Consider the following 10,979-nt stretch of genomic DNA (forward strand, 5'->3'; position numbering starts at 1 on the left):
AAGACTAAATCATCAGGAGACTTCAGAAGACGGATATGCATTCTCTGTGTACACAGATGTCTGACAGAACCTTGAGTTTGCTTTCATGTACCTGCTTTACAGAAATTAGTAAGTTACAGAAAGACCAAGCTGCAAAACTCATCACCACAATAAACAGCTCTGCTAAGCAATATTTAACAGAGAATATTCCTTGCAAGCAGGCTTATAAGAGCTGAAACAGTCAAACATTAAGTGTCTTAAAAACAAGTTTTTCTCTTCATGAATGAAAATAATTTAGTTTGTGGTGACGATCAGAAGGTAGCAAACCAGACACCACAAAGTAAAATGAAACTCCTTCACCTCTGTAAAGCAGTCAGTTGGAGAGGGAGAGCGCTATACATCTTGTAAAATAAGTTACAAAGCAGGTTTAGTACACAAACTGAAACAGTCTCCTGAACTTTTAACACACATACAGTTTCTGCAGCTACAGTCTTAAGTGGATCAAGTCACAGTTCACATAATTTTCAGTAGGATAAATGTGGCTTATGACAGAAAATTCACTACTTCAGCTTGTGCTGAAGTTCAAAAGCTTATTGTGCATAAACATTTCAAGTTATTTAAATAACTCACTTCCAGCAGCAACAGAACAACATAAGTCTGTTGCCTTTAGCAAAAGAAAATAGAAATGAGGTCAAGAGTAAAAATAGAAGATGGTTACATTCCTGACACTTGAAACCTCATCCCAAAGCTATGTATTTACAGCACTCCCCCCAGAAAATAATAAAAATCAGCAACTGAACTTGAAGCATACTATAAAACATTTGTATTTTGTGGTCTTTTAGACATAATTCCAAATGCATCACAACAGCATGCAATAACACCATAAACAACTCAGTACTATACTATCAAAATGTTTACTTCCACAGCCTAAGAACATCAAGTTTTATTTATTATGTACCCCTCCATAAGACATTGCTTAAAGAATTTTCAGTCTTGATCCTGTTTATTAGATTCTTAAAATGGTCCAGTACAATATAACAGTATATTTTAAGATATTTATTTAACATACTTTATTACTTGGGCCTGTAATCTTCAAGAGGCATGTATGAGCATGGCTTACACTTGTATCCCAACTTTCATCATCAGTATTTCACTACTGCCAGCTTCCAGAAGCACCACAGTGGATCCACTCATTTTCTGAAATAGAACTGGTTTACATGCATGCTGATTCATACGTCAATAGCTATTACTTAAAGGCTCAACCTTGTCCATAACAAATCCATGTTTTTTTAAGATGTCTAATGCCTACTTTATATAGAGACCAACTACCCCATGTGGTTCTTACTAAATCATTGACTTACTGCAATGTTCAAGATCTACAAATAAAGTATGAACTAAATGCATATTAAAAATCTACCCCAAAAAATCCCTATGCAAATACAAGAGCTATCCAGGAAAACAAAACGAAATTCAGCTCCTTATTTTACAAACTAGAATTAGAACATTGGTACTGTCATCAAAGCCCATTACGAAACACTGATCCACAAAGTTTCATGTGATTGTTCTAGCATTCTCCCTGTTCCCATTTAAAGCACAAAGCCACAAACAGGAACAAAAACACACTGGGAGGTGGAGTATGGTTTCTGTAACGATATCACTTTAATTCACGCCTATATGGCCAGGTTGCCACTTCTACCATACATTTTCAACTACACCTGCAAATAATTAAACCCATTATTTGACAGCACCTATTTACCACACAAAAGAGCAGGCACACTAGCAAGCAGGGGAGCCCAAACAACCAGCCTGCTGCAGTTCCTCCCAGGGTTCCACCAAGAGCCACTGACTGCTCCACCTCAGTCATCACTGGGCCTTTTCCAGAGCACCTGTAAGCCTGCTGCTTACAAGGACTCATATTTATCACGGGAGACAGGGGAACAGCATGTGGGGATCACACCACAGCTGTTATGCATGGTAATACTGAGAGCTAAGGTGACAGAAGGGACAGGTCATGTGTGAGTAGCTTGCTGGTCAGTGTCTACCTGTACTCCCCCAGTCACCACTGTCTGTCCTGTCTTTTCACTTAACTCTTTTCCTAACTCTTCCTTCTAAGTACAGGGCTCTATTCTGCATGTACAGAAGTCTCAACAGCTGCAATTGGGTCCCATGTGGTAGTAGGTCACAGGAAACAGTGTTCCTGGTGCCAGCAGAGAAGGGGATGAGCATATGCAGGTCAGGTCACAAGGAGCACCAAAATGGACTTGCCCACAGGCAAGTGAGGCCACCTGGGGACGATGGGCAGGGGTCAGTGTCTGAGCAAGGTAACTGGAGGAGTCAGCTCCTGGAGCGAATGGTCTAAGGCCAGTGCTGGAGAACCTGGGGTGTCACAGGTAGGGGGCTGCTCATAGGTGTGTGCATACAAAGAGACAACGGAGAATAAGCACATCCAATGGCCCATTACAGGCAGAACAGGTGTCTAACCCCAGCAACTGAGAGATCCACACTGTATGTATGCATGGATGCATGCCCCACTAGTATCAGCCTAACCATCCAGAAACAGCAACAGAGTTAAGCAGTTGGTACTGCTTGTACTTGCACTAGAGCTATCTTTTCTGCCAGTGTTAACATGCATGTGAAGCTACATATTTATGTATGCATCAGCTGTGTATGTGAGCTTGGGGCTGCCTTCTGAGAATACACGCTTAGTCTCACTACTGGCCATGGGTGCCTAAATTAAGGCTCAAGTGACAGACATATCCAGTCCTTAACTTATCTAGACTGAATTCTGAAACTTTAATTGCAAATCATGTCTGAAGGCTTCCTGTTTGAAAGTGGTAATTCAAATGTTCTTACATTCACAAATGCAATCTGCCCAAGTCTACTCACTTGAATTTTCTCAAAACAATGGTGTCACTAGCAGACAAATCAAACCCTATTCTGTTTTGATGATGACAGATGTCTTGCCCTCTTCAACATCCTGATCCTTAAAGCCACTGAACATGGCAAAACACACACCATCAATGCCTAATTATATTTTGTATCTGAAGGTAATACTCATTCCTTATTGCTATGAAAAAGTGAATCTGGATTAAAGTTCTATCACAAAATAAAACAACCCCTGCTTTATAACTAAGAGGACTGTTTCAGAAGGAAACACCTTGATGCAAGACCAGATTCTGAAAATATAGAATAATAACAGGAACCTACGTCCAGTAAAAAACTGCAACTGCTTTCTGAAATAAGGTGGCATTACACTTTTCATCTAAGTTCCAACATATCTAAAAAGCTTGCATAAATTTAGGAGAAACTGATTTCTGTTTGCTTTCTAAATCATACCCCAAAAAAGAATCTCTAACTAGCTACATTCCATGTTTGGTTATTTTTAAGATTCTGTGTTTGTTTTGTTTAAGATAACTACAAGATTGTTTCTTCTCCACTTACTCAAGTATTACCAATTCCTTGTAAGAGCACAGAAATGCTTTTACAATAGTGCTGACATTCATTTACAGTAGTCAAGACTTAGAGCATTCTTTTGAAGACAACTGACAAGGGAGAATGGGGAAGCAGACAATGGGAAGTTTTACAACTTATTTGTTGTATTGTTTTGCATATCCTCTTATACCACTGTTTTAATCTACATAGCCTAAGATACTGACAAGCTTCTACAGCTAAGATCACAAAATTAAAACACAAGTTCACAAAAATGTGAACTACTAAGAATTCAAACTTGATCGAGTTGACAGTGACCCAAACTGCAAATAAAGCTCATTAAGTAGTCAGTACTTTGAACCATTCTACAAATAATTACCTGTCCTTCACAAATATTCCAACCTACTTCTGATCTCCCAACAACTTCAAGCACACCTGATCTTCATAGCTTTTAAGCATTATCAACATTGAACAAAAACCCCCATAGGACTTCCCTGAGAGCCAACACACATAAGCACATTTTTAACTTGAAAATGTTTATGCATTATAGTTTTATTTTGTCTCCAAATAAGAATTAAGTACTATTGCAAACGTGGCTGCAAAGTTACAATTTACCTATGGGACTAACAGCAGGTGCAGTCTAAAGGGCTTGGAACTTTTTGAAATGCCTCAGTGACTATTTCAAGACATTTAGACAAATATTTTACAAGGATAAGGAAGTTCAGAACCTTTGTCATTGTTTGATATAGCAGCTATGCACTGTACAGCATCTGGGACACGTTCATCCCCATAATCCTACCCTGTCAAATTGTTACAGACATGAGCACAGGGGTTTCACCTGACAGAGGTGTAGTTTACAGATATAACACAAGAGGCTGCTACAGTCATACAATCTGCCTTTGTTACATCATGAACAAGCCCAGTTTATCCAAGCTGAATCCTATACTAACTTTCCTGAGAACTCAGCTAGTCCAGTACACATCTTAGAATCTCAAAAAACTTGACAGTAATGAGTCTTAGTTATAATTAACTGAGGTAAATAAGAAGAGATTTAAAGCCTACGGGATTTGTAACGCTGCAAACTGTCAGCTTCACAGAAGTTATTAAAAAAGATTTGGCAACTTGTCTGCCTCCTCCTTCCAGTTTCACTGACCTGACTGCAATAACACCAAATTTAGTTTGTAGAAGAACACAGAAGTGCTTAAGAAAATAGACAGTAAGTGACTACACTGAATGAAAACAGAACCACATTTCATTCTCAAAAGGGTAAGGAGGAGGACAGTTTTGAAAATAAACAGCAGGGTCACATGCTGTAGCAGAAGAGCCAGCAAATCCCACCTGCCAGAATCCAATATCAACAACAAGAGCAAACAAGAAAACTATGGGCCCCAAGATTCTCCAAAATAAATCAATTCCTTCAGTGATACTTATAGCTTGATAGAAATAATTATAGCATTCCTGACTAATTGAAGGTATTAGCACTGCAAGAATATTAACCTTTTGATTTGCTGCTCTCATTGGTGGATTAAGGAGTTCACTCTTTCAGCAATTTACATTTCCATACATTTTAGCCATACCTACAATTTAAAAAGTTGTGTTGAAAATACCATTACCAAGACAGTGGCTCCAACATCCTGCATTCAAACATTTGTCAAGAAAGTCACGTGGTGATTCCTGAATATCTGCTGAAAATATTAGTACGGAAATAACACAAGTTCTCAGAATAGTAACCACTTCTCATTTTATCCCAACCGAAATTCTAATTCTCCTTTCAATGTTAAAACAACTGTTTACAGGGACCAAGCTTTACATGTGAAACAGGGACACCACAGACATGTCAGTGTCTGTATGTAACTTACCAGCTGACTACTACCACTAGAAGGTCCAATGATTTCATCATTTTACATATGGAAAAGATGTATTGATGCACTTAGCTCACCTCGGAGAAGCAGCTTTTGTGTTACTTTTGAAATTAAAAAAATATGAATAAATAATGAAGAGGTCATGTGTGAGACGTTCTCTTAAAAATGTAGATCCCTTTCACTCCTGAATACAGAATTTGATGTTAAATGCTGTTCCTTCTGCTTTAAGATTTGTACTAATACACATATTTGGAACAGTAACATTCATTCAGACGTATGTATTCTGTGTCTACTGTACTACTGCATATCACCTCTCATTACATCTTAAGCTGCTATTATATTCATAAAAACCCTGATTCGACTGTTCCCCTCATCTCGAAATCTATTAATAGTTGTAGACAACAACTAAAAAAGCTTCCCAGTGACAGTCAGACAGCACCTGCTGGAACATTACCTGCTATCACTAAGTTGTTGCTGCTCATCCTGAACACAGTTTTCGCAATTGCTTAATTCACCATTAGAAATATGCACCTATCATTAAAGACAATAACAAGCTAGATGTTAAAAAAAATATCTAAGGAAAAATCCTTATTCACAGGATTAAAAAGCAATGCTATTTAGAAATATACAAATAAAAGTTTTCGCAATACCAACAAACTGCTGATACTTGAGATGTGATTCGGGTGCTTAAACACAGACCTCTGGTATTATTTCAGATGCTTCTGCTAACTATGGGCTGCTTAGCCTATGACACTGCAACAGCCAGTGTTAAGTAACAATGGACACCTCTTCTGTGTAATTCCTATCCTTGCTGCGTCATTTAAGACCCCTCTAAGAACTCCAACTGCATACAGAGACATATCCTTCAAAAAGAATATGGCAATTGGGTCTGGAAAAGGAACCAGGTATGTACTCTAATGTGTCATAGGCCAAAGGCTTTGCCAGAAAAGAGACCTAAATAAAAAACCCAGAGGCACTCCAGGTTCCATGAACAGGACTAAATACAGTCATTACACTGCCATACAACTGGTTGGTTGCGTGTGCATGTGTATTTTGTGTATACATCTAGAAATAAAAATATGTAAAAACAGCCTTCAGTAAAGCATGCCTAACATTTAAGGCTACCTGGATTTATCCTCTTACTACTTCCTCTTTCCCCCGTCCCCCCCTTTTTTTGCAATTTCAGAAAAATGTAGGCCTCCAGTAGACACTGTCATACCTAAAAGCTCCATGCTGACTACTCAAATAACAGTACTAAGCATCTATTTAAAGCTGCTAAAGGGTAAGTATCTTTCCATATCTGCAACATGAAACTATTTTCATTACAAGCTTTCAGGCATTCCATTTTGCTAACAAACCACTTGCTCTCTAAGCCCAAGTTCAGCTCTAAAAACCTCACTTTAAAACAATAATTCCATTTGTCCTCCAGTAACATTGCAAATCAAATTAAGCACTTGGTTTGCAGCATTACTCTGAGCAAATACCACCTTTAGAAAACGTGGAGCATAGTGCAATACGTAACGGAACTATAACCTTCAATTTAAAGTCACATAAACAACACTCCAAATACCTCAAACTTCCTGCAACTCATACAACGCAATGTTCTCCATTTTGAACTAAACTTTAAACATCCTTTCTTCACTAAATACTACACAAAACAAAGATTAACTCCAAGATTAGCTTTCATTAACTGTATTTCTAAGAAGTGGGCTCCAAGCTCTTTCTCTGCCACAAGGCAGCCCTCTAACTGGAGCAGCTTACTCCTGTTCAGGGCCACCTCCCCTACCCAGAACTCCCCCACCCGAGAACACACCAGAACGTGCAGAGTTACCATGGTGACTTCCTGATGTCACCTCTGAACTATTCTAGGGCTGCAGGGTATTTGTGTTTTGGTTTTTTTTAACTGCCTTATGATTATTTCTAAAATACTGCCTTCCTCCTCACAATGATTTATATTTTTGTGTATCAATTTAAAGGACTGATAACAATCCTTGATAAGTCACCTATCTATTGCAGTCATAATATAGTGGTTAATCCAGATAAAAGTACCTTCACTTTCAGTTCACTTTTGCTTGTTACTCACAACACTTCCAACAAGCTTCTCATCAGAAGTGGTATATATCTTGCTGCTCAGGTTCTCGGGTTTTTAAGAATCCAAAACACCGTTGTTGGGATTTCAGGCTCCTTGTGACAAGTTCACATCACTGCCAACTTTGCAGTAGCAAGCTTAACTCTGAAACAACTTGGCATGATGTACCAGGAGGACAAAAGGGAAAGAAAACTAACACTACTGTTCTGAATGGAAGCCAGCTAATTGTTCAGTTCCTGGCAGGGGGGGTAAGATATTTAACATCCTGAACTGCCACAAATTCTGTCCTTTCTTCAAGGCTCAGGAAGTCCAGCCCAATTTTCTTAAATGCAGCAGCAGCAACTGCTTTAACAGCTCACATTCAGCAAGCCTGAAGGCTCTAAACAATATACTGAACACACAAATAAGCCCAAAAAGAATTGGAGCACAGTAGGTATTTCCAGATGTTTTAACACAGTTATATCCATATTATTTCGCATGAACTACTTTACTGCCTAGAACACCATACAGGAATAGGAAAGAAATGGGATCACACTTCTACAAAGCAGAAACACTACAAGATTTCTCCTTTAGAAAAACCCACATCCTTGCGTAGAAAGTTGAGGTATACTGATCTACTTAGCCACCTTCTGACTCCACTGCAAGACCTCTAGAGTGCCTTTAGGCAAGTCAGACATCTAACTGTTCATCTGCAAAACAAAATGGCAATCATTCTTCCTATCTCTGAATTTACATTTTAAGTAGGTAAAATAAAGTAGATAATAAATTATGCTTGCATCTAAAGCTACCAAGTGCAGTAGATTTCAAGCCACTTTTCTTACACAGAGATAATTAATGATCAGCTAGAGAATTGTTTGCAAGTTCTGTTCTACAGGGTGAAAGAGTAAATCTGTGAAACCCCTACTGACAATGAGAACAACACAGGAAATGAAACAGTTACATGTAAAGAAGTTTGTCTTCCAAGAACAACAGTATTCTTGGTTGTTCCTCAGCATGCACTGAACATTTCCATCAATTTCAGAATTACTTTCAATGTGTTTGTTTTGGGAAGTCTTAAAACCACTGGCATAAATGTTTTTCTACGCAGACTTCCAGAAACCTATCCATGTTGAATTTTGGGAGTACCACTGGAAGAAAAAAAAATGCATTACTAATCATGTTTCACAATAGGAACTTGAAATTTGGTCCTTGTATTATTGTTCTTTGAAGTCTGTCTAGGAGAGTTACTACAGGCAACATACCCTTTAGAGACTTTCACCTTCACCAATATCTATGCTAAGCCTACCTTTAGGCTTCAGAACTCACAATATTTCAAAGCAATAGCTCACCAGATTTACAGAAAAGCAGCCATACGGCTGCTCTGGGGCAGCCCAGCACAAGCATGGAGAACTACAATGCATGTTTGGTAGTGAAGTTCTATTATTAGACTCTTGGGAGGCAGAAGCCTCTACAAAAGGAGCAGCTGCAGCTTGGGGTAGTCATCAACAAGGAAACAGAAGACTAAGGAATAAGAATGACCAATTTGGCAAGATTAGGGCTATAAAAATAGCAAGACTTAACTAATAAATCTAGTATTTCAAAATTATAATGGACTGTTTAAATATCTAGAGCAAGTCACAATAACAACATAAAAGAATTTTGAAGTTGGATGAAAAAATCCACAAATTAAGCCAATTAAGAGAAAGAAAGACTAAGAGATTGTTGTGAAGATTTGAGACAATTCAGGGAAGAGAAGCCTTAACATACACAAATCCAGAGATAACCTTTGGCTGTCCTGAGTGCAAGTTCAGTATTATCCACTTCTGCAATTGCACAACATTCTCCTCACTGCAGAGTTCCCAACAACATCTAATTGTTTGTCCTTGCATTTCTGAGGCACATTCACTGTTGTCAAACACATCTGGCTACATGCCCATCTCCATCTGAAGCTCTCATGGCTTTCTGAACGCAGTCAAGTAACTTATATTCCTACCATTACATGATCTTTATTCACCCAAAGTCAGTTAAGATACTGATAGATCTTTGACTCATTTGTCCACCTACACATCCAAAACACTTCTCAAACTTCTCCAACAAATGAGGCAGGAGTTCTGTTGAAAACAGCTCGATTTATACAAGCTTGACTCATTCCAGAGATGGTCTGCTTAGCACCCAGAACAAAGTATGAGTGGGGGGGGGGGGGGGGGGGGGGGAAGAATAATGTATTATCATTTCTTTACAAGAATAATGAATTACAGTTACAAAGGTACTCTCCCAATACACTCTTGTTATCTACTAACTTTAAGCATAGATTTTTGCATCTTGGACAGCACTTTATTACATAAGAGTGCAGGAACAAAAACTGGTATCTTCATTAATCTGTTCAAGTGCTGACTGCCCTAATCTGAGCATCTTCTCTGTGTGCCTGAAAAGTTTACTGCTCATTACCAGAAGCAGCCTTACCTCCTTGTTTAAGAGTACAGATCAACTGTGTTTAACTTTGACCTGTCAAACGGAAAGAACACCTGCTAAGGACAGCAGCTGTGCAGGTACTATTAAGTACTGATAGGACACAAGCACTCTCAACACACCGCAGCAGATCCACCTCTTCTCTCACACAGACCCCCCCAAAATGTTTTCCTCCCTCAGGATTAATCCCTCTCACCACCCGAGGCGCTTGTTCTCACCACAGGATGCATTTCGTTTCGTTTTTCCCCTTCTCCTTTCAAAGTCAGGGCTGCACAACGCAGGCCTCGGCTACTAACTGCCTATCAGACAGATGCCAAGATCCCTCCCTCCACTTTCCCTGCACGGCCGCGCCGTAGCAGAGGGCGGCGGGACGAGGGGGAGGAGGCAAACCCAGCGGCAGGGGGCCGTGCCCCGAGCCGCCTCCCCCGAGGAGATAGCACCGAAGGGAGGCGGCCGCCCGGCGCGAGGTCCCGCTCCTCCCCCGCCCGAGCGGAGCGCGATGTAAACAGAGCCGGGAACGGCGCCGGTGGGGAGCGGCTCCGTTACCTTTGCTCTCGGCCGCAGCACCGAGCGCTGCCCGCCGGAGCTCACGGGGCGAAAGGCGGCGTTGCTGCGCGTGACACGCTTTATTTATGTAAACAACGCGTTTCTCCCCTCCACCGCCGCAGCACCGCCTCTTTTGAGGGAGGGAGGGAGCGACCTCCCCTCGCCCGTGCGGCCGCGCTCGGAAGGACTCACGGCGCCGGGCAGCGTTTTGCTCCCTTCGAAACGCCTCCTCTTCGGGCGCAACGCCCACGGCACGCCGAGAAAGGTTACCGAGGCTCGGGAGGAAAACAAAAAGTCACCTCCCGTCCTCGCCGCGTTTCCCTCAAGTCAACAAATGAGGAAAAATAAAAAGGAAAACAAGGAAAACACAGAGGGGAGGAGGCGGAGCGCGGGGACAGCGCTCCTCTCAGCCGCGGCCTTCGCCCCGTCCCGCTCAGCTCCGCACACCTGCGGTGCCCCCCCACCCCGTCTCGGGACGAAGATCACCCACCGCACAGGCAAGGGGAGGCCGCGGGGCGGGGAGCAGGGAATAGTGTTGTCCCAACCTCTACAGGCGGCAGCGAGCCTGGGCCCGTCCCGGCTGAGCGAAAACAACCTCTTCCTTCCCCCCCCCTCCGCCCCAACCC

General features: G+C 41.1%; 1 protein-coding gene across 8 annotated transcripts in view; it reads right to left on the reverse strand.

Annotated features, from left to right (window-relative positions):
• PCMTD1 (protein-L-isoaspartate (D-aspartate) O-methyltransferase domain containing 1) overlaps nt 1-10,979 on the reverse strand; it is a 43,614-nt gene that overhangs the window by 32,304 nt on the left and 331 nt on the right. The window contains exons 1-2 of one of the 8 annotated variants that reach the window (XM_046925303.1): nt 5,921-7,045; nt 5,725-5,801 (exon numbers count right to left, since the gene is read on the reverse strand). The exons of 1 other annotated variant lie outside the window; for it this stretch is intronic. The gene's annotated coding sequence lies outside the window, so the exon portion shown is untranslated. Of the gene's footprint in view, nt 1-5,724; nt 5,802-5,920; nt 7,046-10,003; nt 10,138-10,353; nt 10,411-10,545; nt 10,962-10,979 lie in introns of those variants that run through there. 6 more of the 8 variants (NM_001031019.2, XM_046925301.1, XM_040685371.2 and 3 more) reach the window with 6 other exon arrangements.

Source organism: Gallus gallus, chromosome 2 (genome assembly GCF_016699485.2).
Source record: "Gallus gallus isolate bGalGal1 chromosome 2, bGalGal1.mat.broiler.GRCg7b, whole genome shotgun sequence".
NCBI lineage: Eukaryota > Metazoa > Chordata > Aves > Galliformes > Phasianidae > Gallus > Gallus gallus.